Here is a 22,093-nt window from a genome sequence, read left to right as displayed (position 1 = left end):
CCTTTGGTATTCCCACCGCCACATGTGTCCTGAGGGACAGACGGTGTCCCCCCGCAGGGAGCAAGCGTATCTCTTCTGGCCCCCACATGGTGTAGCCCATGACCATAAGGCGTCATTATTATTATTTTCGGTATGTTTTGCTTGGTTTTCAGTTCAAAGGTCTGAAGTAATCTGAGGGCTGGGGTTTTTTTGCAGCCCACTGGAATTAATAGCATGAAACAAAAGGGGATGTGACATTTGAGGGGTTAGAGCCTGCTGGGATAGCTTTGCGTGTTTGTATACAGTGAAGGAAGCCAAAACTGGTTCAGCCTTGTCTGTGCTGTATTTTGGGAGTGTCTGTTGAGCAAATTACTGAAACAGCAGCTGGGTTTTGTTTGAGGAAGAGTTGTTTCACTCCAGAAGAGAGCCTAGGAGCAAGCCAACGTTTCTGTACTGTGGGTGATGATGGAAAAAAGGACTTGTGGGCAAGGCTGCTTGACGGTGTGGGCATTGAGTCTTCGGCTAGTGGCATTTATTGTATGAATTCATGGGACCCTCAAAAACGCCTTGCCTGGAATTGCTGAAAACCTTCCTTCGCATCTGATCATACACAGACCACGCTTTTCATGCCTGCGATCATTTCTTTAGCCAAGGCTTTTGTCAAGTAACCTGCCTTTTTAATGTCATCTTATTGACAGTTCTGGAGGGTTTTTTCTCGGGACAAAATGATTTTTATTGCTGGAGTGGGTGGGTGTGTGAGGGCAATACCGTCTCAGCTGTTGCATTAAAGCAGTTAATATTGCTGGTATATAATGCATGCGAGCAAATAGTGATAGGTATAGAAGAAATAGTTAGATTATCTGTGAAAAAAAGAAATTGCAGAAGCATCTTTTAAATTCTTATTCTTCTAATTCTGTAATTCTAGAAACCTTAGAAATTGTAGAAAATGAATTATGTGTGTCATTACACAAAAATACCTTCTCCTGTAGCAGGGGAAAAAACCCACCAAGAAATGTGAAAGGAAGATAATGGTGTGAGCTGTTTATGCAATGTTGTGTTGCAGTTGCATTATTTCCACCAAAGCTCCTTACAGAGTGAGGAAAATACACTCGGGCTTTATGATTTAGGAAAATCACTACAGGAACGACGCCCTGCTCCTCTCATCTTCAAAGCGCTGGATCTGGATGCTACTTTTAAGGAAAACAAATTCTGGTGAGTGTCCTCCTTAGCCTAATCGTCAGAAAACAGTCCGGGTGTAGCCGGCGTGGTGGGTGGTTCCTCAGTGGGTCACCGGACCAGAGGTGCCGGGACGTGGTGGTGACGAGGGTGACCGCAACAGTGTAAGGTTCACCTTGTAGGAACAGCCACGAACGCCTCTCCTTTTCACGGAGGGGTAGAGGGAGGAAATGCTTTTATTTCCTTGTTTTATGGTTGTAGTCGCCACACTTGAATGCCAGCGGAGTGCATTTGGAGATGCTAAAGCTGGTAGCTGACGGCACGGCTCAGGACTGCGAGCAAGCAAGTTTTTCACACTTGGAAAGCTGTTAGGGTGGGATTCTGCTTTCTCTCTCTGTAGCTGTCAAGTATCATTTCAGACACTGCAGGGTACCCGCTTGGCCTAAAGCTGCTGCTGTGGAGGAGGACAGGTCTGGATGGATATCCAAAGTCTGCCAGCCCCATGCAGGTGTCTCAGATACTCTACAACACCTCAGATGAGTTCAGTCCATGAATCCCACCTGTTTTCACAAGGGACTGTCAATCGTAACAGTGGTTTTCGTGGGTTTTAAAACACCGTCACGCACAAGAAATCACAAAATCGTGAGATTGGTTTAAATGGCCTGATAGTTAAAAATCCTTGTTGTTCTCTGTAGGTATTTGAAGTACATTCAGCTTGCATATTTAAGCTTTTTCTTTCCTACCATGATGCCTAGAAATGTTTTTCATGTCACCTAACGTGCCCATGTGATCATGGAGGTAAAGAGCAGCTCATAAAATTTGTGAGAAAGTAATGAAAATTGACAACACAAATTTTGCAGATTTGGTGAACTCAAGATGTTCTTGTCTCTTACCGTGTTATAGGGAGGAATGAAGAACTATGGTAACCCTTTGGCATGTAATATAATTTCTTCAGGCTTAATCTTCACATGGGCTTTATTCAATTATTATTATGCCAGTGAAGGAGTGATGTTATAACTTGGTCTGAATGCAATTGCAAGGGGAGATGGACTGTCCCTGTATGCAAATATATCATTGTTTAAATGTTTCATATGAAGCAATTATACCCTACTCTATCCTATGTAGTTACATTGCTTCAATTTCTCTGTCTGTAAGGCTTGATAACAAGCTGTCCTCGGACAGCTGTTAGGTAGAGCCTGCACATTCATTTCCAGGTTTAAGATAAATGGTGAAAGGCAAGAGTCCTGTTCTGTGTCCTTCCTCAAGCCAAATGTGCTCAAAAGAAAAGCTACGTAAGCAAGTACAAGTAAACGAGGACTCACATGGAAAAAAAGCGGTCAGCATTGAGAAGGTATCAGTAGGCTTTCTAACTACAGGATGTGATAGGAAGCATTTTCCCTCTCTATTGACCTTAAAAGTGATTACTTTATACCCATTCTAGAGGCAATAAATGAGGTTGAACTCTTCTAATAGAGAATCAGTGCCCTCCTCCATGAGCGTGAACTTTCCATGACCAGTCGCTGGAGAAGTCCCTGGGCTGGCGGCACTGCCCATTCCTCAGCTGTCGTCTCGGAGTCCATGGTAAGTGCTTGTGGGCGGCAGTAGAAGCACACTGGCAACTCCTCCTGTGGCCTGTGGACTTTTCGTTTTATTTCCTTTTAATTGGATGATGGGAGAAGCTGAACTTCAAGTCTAATTTTATTTGGAGCTGCAGGTAGGTGTGGGATTTTTGTTTGGTGTTTTTCTCCCCGACTTACTTGTTAGCTTGATCATGCGTCCTTTGTAGCTTTCAAGGGCCAGGCTACTTATATTTCAAGTTTGCTTCAGTCATCTTTAAATGCACATTTCAGATGTGCTCGTTTGTCATCTAGATCAGTTCCTCTTATTCTTCACAGAACTTGCTCTGCAGCAAGGTATTTCAAATATTCTGCTTAATGGAGTACAATCTAAAAAATAATTTATAACAACATACAGATCCTCCTAGAATCTATACTAAGGCACATGGAGGACAGGGAGGTGATTCGAGACAGCCAGCATGGCTTCACCAAGGGCAAGTCTTGCCTGACCAACCTAGTGACCTTCTGTGATGGAGTGACTGCATCACTGGACAAGGGAAGAGCTACGGATGTCATCTATCTGGACTTCTGTAAGGCCTTTGACGTGATCCCCCACAACATCCTTCTCTCTAAATTGGGAAGATATGGATTTGATGGATGGACTGTTTGGTGGATGAGGAATTGGCTGGATGGTTGTATCCAGAGAGTAATGGTTAATGGCTCGATGTCCGGATGGAGATTGGTGGCAAGTGGTGTCCCTCAGGGGTCCATATTGGGACCAGTATTGTTTAATATCTTCATCGGTGACATAGTGGGATTGAGTGCACCCTCAGCAAGTTTGCAGATGACACCAAGCTGAGTGGTGCGGTTGACACATCTGAGGGACAGGATGCCATCCAGAGGGACCCAGACAAGCACAAGAAGTGGGCCCATGTGAACCTCATGAGGTTCAACAAGGCCAAGTGTGAGGTCCTGCACCTGGGTTCGAGCAGCCTCCAGTATCTATACAGGATTGGGGATGAGGAGATTGAGAGCAGCCCTGCAGAGAAGGACTTGGGGGTACTGGTGGATGAAAAGCTGGACATGAGCCGGCAGTGTGTGCTCGCAGCCCAGAAAGCCAACCGTATCCTGGGCTGCATCAAAAGCAGCGTGGCCAGCAGGTCGAGGGAGGGGATTCTGCCCCTCTACTCCGCTCTGGCGAGACCCCACCTGCAGTACTGTGTCCAGCTCTGGGGTCCTCAGTATGGGAGAGACATGGACCTGTTGGAGCGAGTCCAGAGGAAGGGCATAAAAATGATCAGAGGGCTGGAACACCTCTGCTGTGAGGACAGGCTGAGAGAGTTGGGGTTGTTCAGCCTGCAGAGGAGAAGGCTCCAGGGAGACCTTATAGCAGCCTTTCCATACGTAAAGGGGGCTTAGAAGAAAGATGGGGACAGACCTTTTAGTAGGGCCTGTAGCAATGGAACAAGGGGGTGATGGTTTTAAACTAAACGAGGGTAGATTCAGACTAGATATAAGGAAGAAATTTTTTTACAATGAAGGTGGTGAGGGACAGGCACAGGTTGCCCAGAGAGGTGGTCGATGCCCCATCCCTGGAAACATTCAAGGCCAGGTTGGACGGAGCTCTGAGCAACCTGATCTAGTTGAAGATGTCCCTGCTCATTGCAGGATGGTTGGACTAGATGACCTTTAAAAGTCCCTTCCAACCCAAACCATTCTATGATTCTATACAGAGAGCCTATAAGGCAAATGAAACCGAATTACATCAAATTGTCAGCCAGCTCTGCACTTTCTTACTTGCAGCCACTTTATTTGCCAGATGTAGCACAGTATTTATATGGATTGCCTAAACAGTGGCAATAGTTTTCTTCTGAGCATCCTTTTCTGTGTGCAGGCAGAACAGAACAGAAGTATGCTTTTACCACACAAAATTCAGGCCTTCTGCATTCAGCCCCAGGCTTCCTGTATGAGCAAATGGCGAGAGATCGACCGAGGCTTTGCCAGAGGGCAACAACATTCCACTTGTAGGCAGGATTCCTCTTCTGCAGCCTTCCCAGCCTGGCTGCCTGCGCAGATGCCGAGGGTGACCCCCTCCTCCTTCGAGCTGGGGCACACGGCGAGGTGCTGGGCACCCCGCTCCTGTCCCCAGAGAGCCGTATCCTTCTTGCTGTGGCTTTCAGCCGAGCTTCTCTTCTGAGCATCCGTCCACCACAGGAACACCATGCTGCCTGCCAGCTTCTGCGCCTTTATTTTTGTCTGACGGTGGTTGCTTTTTTAAGGCGTCTTGTTCCTCTTTTCTTCCTTTCATTCTAGAAATGACGTAGGCTTTTCTACCGTCGTGTGGTTGAGGAGCACGTTTTGGTTCTTGCACCATCGCAGCACTTTCAGAGGTCATTTAGGCCCATTAGTTGCAATGAATTGATTTCTCATGCCAGCACAGATTGAGCATGCTGCCTGAAAGGCAAGGAGATGGTTTGTAAATGAGTGACCAGTTCTGCAGCAATCAAATACCTTTCCCCACTGCTACGCATGCACATTATTACGAATCCTTTACTGCTTAGAGAAGCTTCAGGAGGAAAATGTTCTCTTGCTACTTTTGAGAAGTATTAGCCACTCCTGTTTTAATCCATGCACGGAGGCTTTTATCTTCACCCACTTGATTCTGCTGGCCTGCCTTAGGAGACCCTTGGATCCAAATTAAAAGCCACGCTGCTCTTGACCACACAGAGAAGTTTCTTGCAAGCTCACAAAAGCCCACATGAAAGTCACTTCCAGTAGCACTGACCAGTCTTCATTTTCATAACTAAAGCGGGAAACCACAACAGCCTGAGCATTTAAAGTGTCGTTTAATTACGTATTTGCTCTGTGTGGAAGGTAGAGTGGTCTAAACCTCCCTGGAGAGGATCCGACTTTCATGCAGGCAGTGCCTCACCTGCTCCGTCCAATGTTTTAAGGTCAGGGAGAAGATGGAGAGGACAGGCTGCAATCCAGGCTGGCTGCAAACAGACCCTGCTTCAGCAGCAGAAGCAGCTCTCTGCTTGGAATTAGTTGGCCAGAGAAATTTTCCAGTCTTCCACAGCGGATGCTGTCCACAAGAAAGGTTTTGATGAGAGCTCGTGGGTGTGGTGGAAACCCAGTGGAAAGCAGAAGCTGTAGAGCAGTGTGGGGACATCATACGGCGAGGAGCCAGTAGGGATTCCTTTTCAAGTGGAAACCAAGTGCAGCATAATTATTCTCTTACTTGCCTCTCGCCACCGTCTACATTAGATGTTTGCTCTAAAAGACATTTTGCCACTTCTTGGTGGAAAGGACTTCTTTTGGACCTGACATTTGGGAGTTTTATGTCCTTTCTTGTTGTTCGCTCTCCCTTTGCTTTAATTTTAGCCGTAATGCAGATGATCCTCTGTGATATGAGACCAGCCTTCAGGCTTTGGTGAATGCAGCAGATACATTCCTCTTCAGGAGTAATTATCAGAGGAACTGCTTTCAAATCCAGGTTTCCTGTGCAATATAGTTATTCCTATTTAAATAAAGGACTCCGGCAGTGCTACTCAGCAGCACCTCTCTATACAAAGTGAGGGTTGTTTCCTCTTGACACAGATTTCCTTCTGCTGTTCTCAGAAAATGACTTTGTTAGAATCAAACGTTAGTCCGTCAAAGTGCCTAAAATAAATGATCATTTTATATTCAATTGAATCCTTACTTTTTAAAAAATATCACAATGAAACTGCTGTATTTTACTTCCCTTTATTGTTACTATTATTACCTTACAAATACTGCAGAACGAAACAGCTGCCTCTCCTTTATTTTTCAGTTTCTTTCTAAGACGTAGCTGGATGTGGCTTCATGCTCCAGGAGTCCATACACTTGAGCCAATTTGCAATAAAACTGATAAAGAAAACAGACCTGATAACACGTGGTATTTGTAGAACTCGCATTTAGCCTGCTCAGCGATGGAAACATGTCACAATATGAATTTTATCTAGAAACGCGTGCCGCAGGGTCGTGGTGTCAGGAGCTGCCGTTCGTGGGGCTGATGCTCATTGAACCAGATGGAGCTTGTGGTGGGGCTCCTCAGCAGCAAGACCTGCAGTGGCTGGGCTTTGCCGGGATTAGAAACTTGTAACTGGAGCTGGATGCGCAGCTGAAACGAGTAAACTTGGGCTGGGTTACTCGAGCAGGGTGTTAGGACATGCTGGTGCATGGATTTTTTTTTTGGAGGCTGCCCGTGTGCTCGTGCTCTGCAGGAGCTGTGGGTTGCTGCTCTGCGGTGAAAAGTGCCCTGGCTGTTGGAACTGGAAGCGAGTATCTCATCTTTCTAAGTGTAATGTTTTTTTTCAGGATCTCAAGGTGCCTGTCTGTGGCAGTCAGCACATGGATAACCAGGTGGGCTGTGAACAAGCCATAGGAGGTCTCCTCGGGTGCCTGAGGAAAAAAGCAGCTTTTTCCACCAGCCCGATTACTAGATTTACTAGAGGAATGTCCTCCAGCCTCCTGGCAGGGTTGGAGTCAATGGGCTGGCCCAGAGTAGAGGACTCAGGGGCACAGCCCAGGGGACGTGTCTTCATCCCGAGCAGCCTGGCACATCCCCGTGGCAGAATCCTAACGGCCTCACCAGCTCCCCTGTTCCTGCACACGCAAAATAATATCAATGTTTAAAATAAAACCCAAAGTCCCCTAACCCTTGGTGTCAGCAGTGGCACGACCCCTCTAAGAAGCTAGTAAGCATGAAGAAGGAAAGTCTGTGGCCTCTGCAGTAAGTCCTGTGGCTTCTCCTCATTGAGATTTCTTCTGCCAAATCTCTGGTGGATGCCAGCGCTGGCTGCCCTGGAGCCATCCCCTTCTGCCGTGTTTCCTTCTTGCAAACCATGGGGCAATTGGAGCACATGCAAAGACAGAAACGTAGAAATGTCTATCTCTACCACACTTGGAAAATGCCCTTGTTGGGGAGCGGGTGGATTTTACAGGACCCGTTCAGCCAGCCGAGTTATGAGGGAGTCTCCTCAGCTGCAGCCCCTTAAGGAGCCTGAGACTATTTTTATATCAGTAAAATTAAGAAGGTTGGGGGCCTGGGGGGTTTGTTAGCGCCCATGGGGCACCTACAGACCTTGGAGGCAGCTGAGGTGAGATGATTCTTGCCTACAACGCTCCTGCCTGTTCCTGCCCTGAACGTCCCTCGGCTGTTGATGGCATCTCCTCCGCTACCGTCACTGGCAGCCAAGGGGCTGCCGAAGCTCCGGCCCCTTCAGGAGAGAGACCTGGCTAGATTTATGCACCTTAGGCCCTCAACCCTACAACCGTCCCACTAACTTAATGTAGTGACACAGATTCACGTCTTCAGCTCCTCACCCAGCTCCAACCGAGCCCCCCAGCAAAACCCCCCCAGTCCTTCCCGGCGTCCCTCCACACGGGGCTTGGCTCGCCGCGTCTTTCCCGTGTTAGAAAAAGCCCAAGACCCTTTTAGAGCATTTTCTACCCGTTTAGGGGTGAACTTTGCATCTGTTTTGATGACATGAAAGTAGCTGAAGGTTGCCCGGCAAGCCCGCTGCGCCCGCCGCGGGGAGGCATTGCTCTCTGCTCCGCTCCCTGGCACCGCACGGACTGCTGCCGTCTTCCTCTGGATAAAGCTTGGATTGGCACCTTTTGCCAATCCTCAGCTCCCAAGGTTTGGGTTCATCGCTGCCTCTTTTATCTCAGGGGAAAAAGAAAATAAATACCCCCCACACACTCCTCAGGCATTTACGCTGCTAACAGCTGAGCTTGCCCACTTTTGTCCCTCTACCCACCCACTGCAGATGGGCTCGACTGCACAGGTAGAGCTGGTGCGGACCTACCTTTTAATTTGGTTTGCCCTCACACAAACGAAGCGTCTGTGTGGGCGCAAGAGGAGCGCTGTGGCACTGCAAAAGCAGCACCTCGCCCCTTCAGTTTTAGCTTCTGGAGGACATGAACCTCGTTGCTGTCGTTCCTCTTTTTTCCACCTACTTCCATGTCACTCCAGTGGAAAGTGAGGGGCTTGGAGGAGCAAAGGTGTCGTGGTTTAACCCCAGCCGGCAACTAAGCACCACACAGTCGCTCACTCACTCCCCCCCACCCAGTGGGATGGGGGAGAAAATCGAGAAAAGAAGTAAAACTCATGGGTTGAGATAAGAACGGTTTAATAGAACAGGAAAGAAGAAACTAATAATGATAATAACAACAATAATAAACTGACAATAATAATAGTAATAAAAGGATTGGAATATACAAAACAAGTGATGCACAATGCCATTGCTCACCACTTGCCGACCGATGCCCAGTTAGTTCCCGAGCAGCGATCCCCCCGGCCAACTCCCCCCCCAGTTTATATACTGGACATGACGTCCCATGGTATGGAATACCCCTTTGGCCGATTTGGGTCACCTGCCCTGGCTGTGTCCCCTCCCAACTTCTTGTGCCCCTCCAGCCTTCTTGCTGGCTGGGCATCAGAAGCTGAAAAATCCTTGACTTTAGACTGAACACTACTGAGCAACAACTGAAAACATCAGTGTGTTATCAATGTTCTTCTCCTACTGAACTCAAAACACAGCACTATACCAGCTGCTAGGAAGACAATTAGCTCTATCCCAGCTGAAACCAGGACAAAAGTTTTCTTGCCCTGCCTCTTTCAGCTACTAAAAAAGTGCCTTTTTTTTTTTTTTTTTTTTTTAGCATGGCAATAAGGAGGCTGCTTCTCTCTTTATGAGTTTCCTCATCTGCAAGATGAAAATGGCAACCTCCTGGTAGGGTTTTGCTGGGGAAAAGCACAGAGCTGCTGAAGGCTCCCTTCTCCCCTCTGCTGCTGAAATCAAGGAGCGACACATAAGCATGGAGCCAGGACTGGACCAAAAGCATTATTTATTTTGACCCTGGCAGGCTGAAAGCTCTGGTATTTATACAGTGGTCCCACAAATCCCAGCGGTCATCTCCTTGGGTCACACAAACCAACGCAGTTTTAAGATATTGGAGTTTATGCCAATTTATAGTAGCTGAGACTCTGGCTGAAGGTTTTCAAGGCTATGGAAAATACTTCAGCTAAGACTGTTCTTGCTCTTTAATTTCCTTTACATGTAGTTAAATAGATGTTTCTTTCTCTAAGCAAATGGCTGCGTAACAATATATCAGCATCAGAGACAATCCATTTCTTAGGCACTAGCTAAAATGCCAAAACAAAGGCAATAAAAAAGTGCAAAGAGAGTTGTAAATAGTCTGTTGAATCAAAACACGCTGCTTTGTCTTTTCTTTGTAAATAAGGGGGTTTGTGTGTGTTAACTATATTGTCATCATTTTTATCTAGAGAGCTATCTCATTTAGAACATAAGGAAATATTATTTCCTGCTCAAACAGGCAAGAATTAACCACTCTCTAAAAAATTCTTCACCATGACCGGCTTTAAAGAAAACTCAGTGGGGTTTGAGCCTGTTTACATACAGACACACACACAGGGAAAGAATACGCTTACGTGTATGCACACACACACAGGTAATTAGATAATATATGCAAATTGAATTACCACTTTTTAAAATACAACACCAATTTTTTTTTTCCAGCATGCTTTTAATGATTTCAAAATTTTGCTTGGAAGAGTATTTTATGAAAAGCTAGTCCTTAACTAGACATGCGGTGGCTGACGACTTTGGTTAAGAGAATATTTCAGGGCCACAGTGACCAGTATCTTTTGCTGCTCATACCTCCCTCTGTGTAAAGAAAAATACGAAGTTATCTGATAGAAATGTTATTTTCTCTAAAGCAGGCATGGGGCATGCCAGCACAGTGGTTACACATATAGCCACAGCTAACATACATAGGTACCCACCTCACTTTCAAACGAGATGGAGCTCCAGTACCCACTGAGTGTAGCTCTGTGAGGAGCGGAGTAGGGGGACGTATTTATCCCCCCGGGCACACAAACACGCCAGGCTGCATCCCCACGGTCCCCACACGTGCAATTAGCCCTAATATGAACTGCAGCCATACCTACACCACAGCGGAGACATACAGGTCCAGTGCTGTTCTGGATATATCACCACCTGACACATAGCACATTCGTTCGTGGCTGCTCTGGAGCTACTACTGGCTTGGTTTCTCTTCCTCCCACATTAAACTGCAGCTATTTTGTCTTGTAAATAATTATTTTGGAGACCTAAATTGTTAGTTTTCTGGTTTTTGTTCCAAACAACTTTTAAATTACTTCAGGGACACAAATTCCCTGCTGTATCCTATTAGAGACTGTAGCCAAAAAGCTATATAGGATAAGGTTTCCAAACACCTGAGTGACTCAGGGGCTCCTGAACCCCCTTCACAGGTGATGTAGGCACTGAAGGCCAAGAGCGGCGGGGTGGTACTGCAGGAGACCCCCTCCACACCAGGGCTGCGTGGAAAGAAATGACCCTTACCCTGTGCTCTCCCAGCTCAAATTTGCATTGATTTACTGCCAGCTCTCATCCAACAAGCAGATCTCATTTGCTGGGTGCTACACGTGTGACAATCTCTCTGGACCACCACTTTCCACGATTCCTCCCTGGATACTTAGGCGCTCTCCAGGTTATCTGCCGCTTGCGTATTATCTGATGCCTTCCCAGCTGAAACTACCGAGAACGGCCCATTAAAATGTTTTTAACTTAAAGGAATGACTGACATAAAGCAACGGATGAGCTGAGCAGCCTCCAGCAGGTACTGCCCGCAGACTTCTCCCTGCCTTCAGGCATCCTTGCGTCCCACTGGCGCGAGGAGCGCCGACGGGCGCCTGGACCAGCGGGAAGCCCGACGGAAAAGCACCGTGCCCGTGTGGCACCAGACCTCCACAAACCCACCTACTCCTTTAGCACGGCGCAGGCACCGCTGCATGGCTCCAGGCCCCGAACCAGCAGATTTGGAGCGAGGGCAGGGGTCCGAATACCGCGGTCCCGGGTCTTCACTCTCCAGGTGGGTCTCCCACGGGGCTCCCATAGGTCTCTGTGGCCTCCATGTATTACACAGGACTCCTGCATCTTTATCCAAAGGCGGCGGTAGACACGATTCTGGACTTTTTCAGGATCTTCTTTTCACAGATGTAAATCAGGAATTTGATTTGTAAGCAATCAGTAGCTTTGATGCAAAAGTACATCTGATGACACAGCGACAAAAGTTTTAGGAAGCAAAAGCAAAGATAAGAAAGTTATATGGTGACACGTATTATTAATTAGGCTTTTTTATTGAACAATTAGATTTTACTAACAGCTGCCTGGATGGGATGCGGCTGTTGAGGTGAATTATGTCCCACGCCATGAAAAAGCTGAGCCATCACAATTTTTACCTAAATGATGATATTTTTTTCAGTGGGGGCACAATCAGTGGTACAGCCATACCTAAACAGGCAGCAAGTTTCTGCAGATATGAGCTTCTCAGGGGGGAAAAAACCAAACCAACCACTACCTAAAGAATTAGGCGAAGCAGTGCAAATTATGCTACTCATTACTATTTCAAGTTTAGTGAGTATTTCTGTGCTATCTATGCTAGCTGGCTGAGGTCTCTGTACTCTGCACTGCTGTCACTTTTGTGGTCACAGAGCAGATACCTCTCAGCTGTATCTGATACACACTGCTGCTGAACTTGCTAAAATCTAGTTTCTTATGTAACAACAGTAAAGGTAATAAATACTTACTGGATTAGGGAACAGTCCAGCAACCAGTCACTTATTGGTGTATTACATTTGTTGAAACAGATGATGCTTATTAGATCCGATGATACAAAGCTGAGAAGGGCCTGCCAAGTACACTGAAGGATGAAATTAGAGTTAAAAATTGTCTTGACAAATTGGGAAAAAATAGTATGAAAACCATGATGTAATTCAGTGAAGACAAGTGCACGGTACTTCACTTCGATAAGAATAATCAGCTTCAAAAAATCAGGATGAGATGCAATAAGCTGAGCAAAAGCTCTTCATGAAGGAGCTGGATGGGAGAGGTTAATTACAGATCACAAGCTTAACACAAATTAACTCTACCATTGTTCTGTTGTAAAAAGAAGTTCTGGGTTATACCAGAAAGTACAAAGAGAAGCGTACCCTCCCAAGAAGGTGAGCGAGTCCTACCTACTCAGCTCTGGGAAGGCCTCAGCTGAGGTACTGTGTCCAGTTCAGGGTGCTCTGCTTCAGGAAAAGGACGCTCTAGTCAGAAAACTCCAGTGAAGATGCAAATTTGATCAGAGGTCTAGACAGTATTGCCCATGGGGCTTTTATCCTGGAGAAGACCGAGGGGAAAATCTGATTTTTTATTAAGGTTCCTAAAATTCTGCTGAAAAGGGGACACGCAGCTTCATAACCCACGTGAATGGAACACGGTGTAACAGGGTTAAACTACAGAAAGGGCAATTCAAGTTGACTAACTTGACTCAAACTAACACAGTTCAGACAGCAACGTGCGGGAATAGGTTGCTTAGGGCTGTCATGGCCCATCCATCGCATGAGGTCTTTAGGAAAGAGCTGTGCAGATGTCCATCAGGACTGACCCTGATGCACTTAGACTGCCTCACAGGAGAGCATGATCTCTTGAATCCACTCAACAGCCTATTTTTTCTGTGGCTCTAAAGAAATTCCAGTATTGTAGCTGCTTATAGCAGTGATCTTGACATTTCTCAGTAAGACGCTTCGGTGCTGTCACCCTGCAAGGGTGGAAGTAACCCCCCTTCATGGGTGATTTCAGGAACTGAGAGCTATACCAACCAGTCAATGTTTATAGGGCTGTGATATCAGGATGTGATACAGCCAAAGAATTTGCAAATGCTGAAGTTCTAATCAAAGCGTTGGTGTGGTTTTTTGTACCAAGAGGTAAAAAATACCAATCACACAAATGCAATCACAATGAAAAACCAAAATAGTGCTATTTCCTTCCTACAACTCCTCAAAATGCAGCAATAACCCTGCAGGCAGTGACTGAAAAAAGAGGAGCAATAGTGTGTTGGAGCCCAAAGACTCTGTATGAGCTGGATGAGAGACTGGGGGGATGACATGGTGAGTAGCTAGGGGGGAGAATAGGAATTTGGTCACCTAGTTTCCCTGTCAGAGCTAACACACATTAAGAAAGCGTGGCCTTGGGAAAGAGGAGTTGTGAGGACAGTACATTAAAAAAAGAAGGAAGCCAAGAAGAAGCCACATGAGGAAGAGAAGTTTGCAGCAAGTGTAGAACCAAGAATTATGACACCATGAAAAAAATGACCAAGAGATAACCCCCTTGCTGCACTGCTGCATCAGGCTCTTTCCTTAAGTAAATACAGTGTTATGTATTTTTTTCCCCCATTGCTGAATAACTGGAGAAGAGATCCACGTGTGAGAAAAATATTGCCTTGGAAGATGACAGAACCAGAAAGAAGAGAGAAACTAGCAGACAGTGACCACCTTGAGAAGACTGTCATGGAGCAGTTCTGGCAGATTCATCAGCCATCTAATATGCCCACTACATTCATCCCAAACCCATGAGGAAATCTGGTTGGAATCTGCCCCAGAAAAGCTATCCTGATAAAGTTGAGCTCTGTGCAGTGGGACCAGATCTATATGAAAGCTCCTGAATAATTCTGGAAAATCTAGTATTATGGATTTGTTTGGTGTGTTCCGAGTTGCTCCCAAATTATTTTGCAAGAATCTACGTGCAATTGTATCAGCGCTCACTGAAGTCCCAAGAGGAAATGCAAAGAGAGGCTACAGTCAATTCTTTGTGTTATTTTCCTCAAGCAAATGAGCTATGGTTCTTCTTTAAAGTAGCATATGCATATCTCGTGCTTGTAGGATAGGCCTCCCACTACAACACAGCTCTGAAAGTTTGCTCGAAAGCAGTAGTCACAGGGTTCCATTCATGTACAGCACTGAAGACCTAAAGAAGAGTATGAGAGCTTTGTACACCTCACAAACTCGGTTCCTTTTTGGTCTTCCCTTGCATGAATCTTTTATTCAGGCTCAGAATGATTACTGAGCTATTTTTACTCCACCCATAGTCACTGTTGCCAAAACTGCCAATTTTATCACAAATTTATGATATTGGGTCTTCCTAAAGCACCAGCTACTGAAATCAAGAACATGAGACTCCTAGCTTCTGTTAAAAATCCCCAAATGTTTAATGTATGAGGAAGAAGCAAAAAGAAGCAACAATATCTAAAGACTAAAAGGCAAATCCAATAGTCAATGTTGGGACACAAACCCTCATAATTTTCAGGCCTTTAATGTTTATCTTTGAGGGCCAGTGGTTAGCAACTCCTACGTTGATAAAGATCACACATAAAACAGTCGATTCTGAAGCATTTAATTAAAACTTCCTGTTCCGCTAATTAGAGGCTGGGCTCAACAAGCTCCCAGAAGTGGGAACTCCAGAAGACGACCTTCAGGTGGAAAGAGACAAGTTACTCTACAGGTGAGACCTGCCTCCCCACACCCACATCCCCAAATTACCTCCCATCTACATCTGTGCATTCACTGAGGGAGGGAGTCTGGGCCCATGCTTGAGCTGGGCACGCTTGTCCAGCTATTTGCGGATGGAGACGGGGTCAGCGTTTGCTGACAAATTGGCTGCCGAGTCTTTTTCGGGGAATCTCATGTCCCCCAGGCAGTGGCCAGCCCCCTTAAAACCTACCTCTCTGTGGTCTGCCCTTGAAACCTGCCTCTCTTCAGGGATCTTTCAGGGGTCTTTTGCTGTTTGATCTGGATACTCTGTGGAGCAATCAGCTTCACTGCCTAGAACAGATGATGTAAATCCAAACATCCAGAACGAATGCATCTATTCAGACATGCACCAAAATGACCTACTCAGTTTTAGGACACGTGATTGAACTGATTTAAGTTATGATTTGATTACAGGAGAGGAAGATTAACTGCCCCCGCTTCTAAGAAAAGGCATATATACGAAATAAACATGTGAAAAGTGTATTGGAAATCTTATTTTAATTTACAATGTAACTCATAGCAATTAAGGCATCTTACGACTTCATTCAGTTCTGAATATTTGCTCAAAATAACCATGTAAAAAGAAAATATTACTGTAACTGTAATACTAAATTTTTATTGACACCTATGAAATCTAATGCTTGTGAAATACAAGTTCCTGATGCTTATACTCTGGTTATTAAGATGGAGGAGTTAGTTAAACTTATTTCCTTTCAAGTCTGACTCAGAAAAAAAATGGCTATGTGACTTGTGACAGATATTGCAAGACTTTTGTACCTTAATAAAAACAGACTATCATTATCTTCACTTTCTCTTAAGTCTTGTGATTGAATTGCTTTATTTTTGAACTTCATAAGGAGAAAGAAAGAGTCAAATGGAACAATAAATTAGCTAGTTTTAGTTTATTTTACTGTGTTTTTTTACATCCTGAAACTGACTTGCCCTGTTTTGAACCTACATCTGAACAACAGCTATTTACCTTAACTTTATTGGCAGATGAGTATTTCTTACAAAACTTAGATATGCAATGGAAGTTTTTCATTAGAATTAATAACATCACCAGGGTTTCCCGTTTGCTTTTATGGGAAGCAAAGAAAACTTTGTTGTGAAATGCCATAATACATTAGCAGAAGTCTACCAAAACTCTACTAAAACCAATAAAAATCAGGTCACAAGCTAAATCATAATATTTTCACTTAGATTTCTTGGTGCTTTGGGGAATGGTTCGATCAAATTTTCACTCTTAATAAAAAGAGGGGCCAGGAGCAATTATTCTTTTTAAATTTAACCACCATCTTCAATTAAACACAATGACCTTATTACGTGACAGGGATGGCTATCTGACTGCATAAAGTAGTTAAAAAAAACATCAGTCCTACCCCTCAACAAGTGATCCCCTTCCTTTGAACAGTTAATCTGCAATGTCAGGAAATAACATTAATGAGATGATAACAACAGAAAGCTGTCCCGATGTGCAGCACTACCAAACTGGCCACCCTCAGAAATAAACCCATGGGACTGAAGCCTTAATGTTCCTTTCTGGTTAGAAAATTAAATTATGACTGAGAGAAGACTTTGGCATGCCTACTCCTATTGTCTTCATCTCTTTCAAACTGTAAAAAACAAAAAAACCCCAAACCCTGGGGACTGAAGCACACAATTGAAGTGGCAGGTATGGCAATTTAATGAGTATCTATTGGTGGAGCCACAGTAATTGTGTTCACACCTGTCCTCTCTAGTTGTAAGGTAAAACGCATTAATTGAATCTTGTTCTGCGGGAATGTGATCTAGTTTGTTTTCCTTCACAACACAAAACAGTCTCCTGGGAAGCAATAGGTGGGGGTTTAAACTGTTTCAAGCTGAGGACGGCATTAACTCTGTTCCTCTTTCATGGTTGAGTCCCTGGCAGCTAGCAATTATAAAATAATTTGCATTTCTAATCTGGATTCACTTTCTGCAAATTCAGTGAGCTGAAATGGCCCAGCACAGCTGTAAGAGGGAAAAAGGCAGTGTGGGTCTGGGCAGAGTGGGGGAGCTAACCCAGCAAGCAGGCAGGGTCTGCTTACACCCCTACAGAGTTGCAGAAAGTACAAGGGACCATTTCAGATTTTGGCTCCCTGACTCTAAATATGTTTAAATGAAGGCTATAAGCAATTTAAACTGAGGAGCAAAGAGCTGTCCATGCAACATTTCCGATCAGCTGGTTTAAGATCTCCCCACTCAGCATGCTCGACTTCTGGGAATACAAGTGCTAAAGTGTCAATTTTACCAAGAATTTCCTAGCGCTTACTTCAGCTTTGTGAATTGCCTTCTCAAAACCAGGTACCAGAACTAAAGCATGGCAATGCTGATCACCATCACGCTTACTACACTTGGTGGATCAGCTGAGCTTCAGTCCCCATGCACCCTAGTTTACCAGCTTAGGCTGCTAAGCCTGGGATGGTACACGAGCAACTCCCTAAACTTAGAGAACTGTTAACCCCAACTAATGCTGACACTGATGACTGCAATTCATCACTGCAAATTTGGCTCTGATCTTACAATGTCTATGGAGAACTGCTATCTCATCTTTGCACGGAGTACCCCTGATTTCAGTACGGTTCCACACAGACACAAAAGTCTCACTCAGAGCTCACACTAGGCTTCACCACTACAAAACAAAAGCAGACCTACTATACCTTCAAAAACAAGCACTTAGATTTCCTTAAGAAGAAAAACCCCAGCAAACCCAAACTGGCCTACAAGCAGTGAAGTTAATGAAACCTAGCTTCCATAACATGCTCTTCCAGTGCAGTAAGTAAAATCCCACTCCACGCCCTTCACCAGACTGGAGACGGCGCTTGCTGCCACTGGTCGAACTCTTGGGCAATCGGAGCTGCCACCCGACCGCTGCCAAATAGGACAGAGGAGGTCCAACTTCTTTTCCCTTTACAAGTGCACTCAGACGGCTCCTGCTCTCCTCTAGAAAGCTGCTGTTTCCATGAACAAAGCTGTCAAACACCTACAATTTTGCAGTCAGTAAAAAAAAAAAAAGGGACAATATTACTGCTGGGATGAAAGGGAAATTAACAGTGCGATCCCCTGAAAATGCTAGGCACAGGGCACTCCAGTTAGTTGCATCCTGAATTTGATAACAACTTTATGGACAGTTCTAACAAGATAATTAATTTAGCAAGAAATATTAAAGACTAAACACAATTTCGATCCTTAACACTGGCTACAGTGTAATGACACATGGTTAGAAGCAATCCACGTGATGACAGCACTGCATTCATCGACAGCCTGAATGTAAAAATATGACAGTAAGCAAGGACAGGAAATTACTGTTGTTCTTACTAACATGAACTTAAAAGAGCTCTTGACCATGCAAAACAAATATATACTAGAACAATTTGCAGAGTAGACAGGCTCTATTTCACACGTTCTCTTGTGCTTTGGTGTCAGGAGACCATCATCAGCTCTCAGAGGGAGGGGTATATGGATTTCCCCATTTTTCGTATTGCTCCAGTTTACATCTTGCCATTGATACCGTTACTACTGAAGAATTAGCAAACCCTGGCTTTGGAATGAAAATAGATGTTAGAGGCCTTGTTCCTCTTTCATACACACACCCTAACATGTAGTCAGAGGCTACAATAGCTAGCAAAAACCTCATGAAACAGTATGTTGGTTTCTGCATAAGATAAAAATTCAGTATTTATTGAGAAACTCCAGCCTATCATAAAAGCGTGGTTAGCCGCAGGCTGCTGAAGTCTGAAATAAGATAGTTCGATATCAGACATAAAAAGACTTGAGAAGTAAGCAATAAAACTGAAGCTTCTATATCCTAGGAAGCCAGCAAAAACCCAGCTGTACAGCACAGAGGGACTAGATGACTCCCAAGTCTCCTGTGAGAAGCTGCAAAGGAAGTCACACTGGGAAAGCATGCTGTGGGCTGAGATATTTGCCTGGCAAGCCTTGCCCAGTTCAATCTTTTCTGGCAGGAAGTTTCTCTTCTCCCAAAATGTACTTCTTTCCACCCCCCCTCACTGTTTGGTGAAGAATAGCAGAAGTATAAGCAACATGCATAAAAGAAAGACTGGCAGCACCTAAACGGCCCCATGTGCTCCACCTCACTATAAATAACCCCACATAACTGATACTGTATTTGTTTTTAGGGCTGAGCCGCCGGCGCCTATTAGCTGAACTTTCAACGTTGTTGTTCTCCCCAGATGAATCAAAATCAGCCAAGGGTGAAGGCTAGAAAAACGGGGCAATGGTAAGGTGTTCAGCCTCGCAAGCGAAGTGGCTGAGACAGACCCCTGGGATCAGTCATCCATTCAAGGAATCCAGCATCTCCTCCAGTTGACCATCCTGCCTTTTCCACCCTCCATGCTCTGTCCCTCTATATTTCAGTTTTATACATGTTTCTTTAGTCCAGGAACACATCACCCCACTATCATTAAGTGGAAAAAACGCTTTGCTGCCCATCAAACTCAGTAATCTATGAGACTGAACACCTGGTGTAAACCTTTCCAGTGGGAGTGTTCCTGTTACCTCTTTCTGAACCATTGCCTTCTCACTCTCATCATCATCCTCACCACGGAGCAGCAGTCGACAGCTTCTTTCTGAGAAGTATTGAACATCAGGAAATTGTTCCAGTCTCAGGATGAGTAAGAAGGGAGGCCCAAATCTCCTCCTTTCAACACAGATCACTTAAATCTATTTTGTATGATCGCACATCATCTTCCTGTTCTGAAGCGCAATACGTTTTAAAGCCTGTTAGACATGTTCGCCTCTCACTGTTCTTAACAGAAGGTGAAACCCTCAGTCCTCTGAGCTAGCTCTTAGTTTTCTATCTAGAGTATAATCAGTTTAGATACATGCTCTTCTACCAATATTGTTCATTAGCTTAAATGCCTACTCGCTTGAGCTTGACTCTACCCTGCCTTATTGGTTACTCATAACCCTCCTCTGCATTTGCTTTTCCTGGGTTAATCAGACAAATATTCCTAGCGTACTCTTGTAGATAAGCTTTTTTCTTTTCCAGTAATCCTCCCGGGTATATTTCTGTACAAGTTTGTCTTTCCTGGCCACAGTTTATCAGAACTGGACACAGTAATGTCTCACTAGTCACCCAGAAGTTTGACTGTGTGCACACCACAGTCACATTTGTTTTTTCACAACTGTGTTAAATTGGCAGCTTCCTTTCATCGTTGACTAATAAACCCAGGTATTTTCCCATTACTCTGCTGGAGGGTTCCTGGATTTATACTATAAATACTTACTAATCCATACATGTAGTATCTTGCATTTTGTGCTATTACATGTTCTTGTAGGTTCATTTCTATTACTTGAAGGTCTCAAGTCACCAACAGAAATGAGATTATTCATAGAAATTATTACTCAGTTCTGACTAGACTAACCAGGCTCTGCAACATTTACAAACGGATTCTGACAGTCCGTAAAAAATTCTGTGTATCTCTTTGGTATTGAATATGTTTACATCATACAGACGCGTGGGGTTTGGGTTTTGCTTTGGTGTTTTTTGACTACATGGGCATTGCGAGAAGCCAGCAAATAATCTTCTTTCTTCTAGACAGAAGCAGCTATGGGCATCCTACTAAGATAAATTTGTTTTGAAGCTTTGCGGTTCAAAAAAAAACCACAAACCAAACCCAAAAACACAGAGGGAAAAAGCCAAAGAGAAGGCCCAAGCAAAACACCAGAAAGATTAAAACACTGCACACTGCAAGCATTTAACCAAAAGACTCAGACAGAGGAGTGCAAATGTGCTCCAAAACACCAGAAACACATCTGCCACTGAAAAATTCCCAGCTAGGTTTGGAAACATGAAAACAAGTCAACAAGGAAGCAAAACTGGACTTGCCTGGAGAGCAGGCTGACACCTTAGGCCTTACTTAAGATGAAGACGTGAGAATGCAAAGGAAAGAACAGCACAGTAAGAAATGCAACCCCAGGAGCGAGCTCCTTTTCTGACAGCTTTCGGAAAGTATGCGAACAGCAGACTAATGGCTCTGGCTGAACCTTAAGCCTCTAAAGGAAATAAAGTGTTCTCTCCCTGTATCATATCATTCCAACCAGTGACGTTTGAGAAAAAAAATGAAGGGTTAAGGAGTCTGTCTCATAGCCGAAAGACAAGCATACAAATGTGAGCATCTTTCCAGAGTGATACTGGTTCCCATGAGAAACTGTTGATGTCATCTCATCAAGCACCTTCATTTTTGTTGCTGTTTAGATGGGAGTATTTTTTGCAAACTGTACCACCATCTTTCCCGGCCCTCTATCGCTATCAGAAGGGGATGAGGAGGTAGGCGCTCATTAGCAACAAACACCTAACAGCATCCCTTGCCAGCACAGGCCAGCGTGGCAATCACAGTGCATTCAAAGGGAGCGCTCACAGGGTCGGTGCGTTAGGCTTTACGCATCCCATTTACTTCTGTATACACGACTGGGGTTAACACGGTGGCCTCGGGCCCACCGCAGACACCTTCAGCCTCCGGACAACTGTCAGGTTTAAAACAGCAAGAACTTACCACGCCAGAGCCCCCTCCCCCAGCAACACCGGGAAGCGGAACCGGAGAGCCTACGCGGGATTTTCCCCTCGGGCGGCTCGGAAAGGCCTCTCCCGCCCACCTACCGGGACGCGAGGGGGGGGGGGGCAGCGCACGGGCCGCCGCTGCTGCTGCCGCCGCCTCACCCAACAGCCCTCCACCCCCCGGTGCGACGCCAGCTCCCCCTCGGGCTACAGGCCGCTCCCGGGGCCCTGGGCGAGCGCATCGCCGCCGCCGCCGCCCGCCCCGGCACGGAACCGCCGCCCCGCCGCCGCGGGCCCCCTGACAGGCACTTCCGGCCGCCGAGCGCCCGCCCAACCCCCCCATCCCGCGCTCCCATTGGCTCACCCCGCCCGCCGCGTGACCGCTGCGCGGCCGCTGGTTGGCCCTCCCGGAAGCGC

The 22,093-nt window shown here is 45.4% G+C and overlaps 1 long non-coding RNA gene across 2 annotated transcripts; it reads right to left on the bottom strand.

Moving 5' to 3' along the window:
• Positions 1-6,446: 6,446 nt before the first annotated feature.
• On the bottom strand, positions 6,447-21,784 carry LOC138689091 (uncharacterized). 2 transcript variants are annotated; one of them, XR_011327887.1, is made up of 2 exons: positions 7,394-21,784; positions 6,447-6,855 (listed from the first exon to the last, which is right to left on the bottom strand). It is a non-coding gene; the product is annotated as an uncharacterized lncRNA (long non-coding RNA). The 2 variants fall into 2 exon arrangements; XR_011327888.1 differs by having other exon boundaries at positions 6,447-6,599.
• Between the last annotated feature and the right edge of the window lie 309 nt (positions 21,785-22,093).

This window comes from Haliaeetus albicilla, chromosome 15 (genome assembly GCF_947461875.1).
Source record: "Haliaeetus albicilla chromosome 15, bHalAlb1.1, whole genome shotgun sequence".
Lineage (NCBI taxonomy): Eukaryota > Metazoa > Chordata > Aves > Accipitriformes > Accipitridae > Haliaeetus > Haliaeetus albicilla.
The sequence above is the reverse complement of the archived record's forward strand: the minus strand, read 5'-3'. Positions and strand labels throughout refer to the sequence as shown.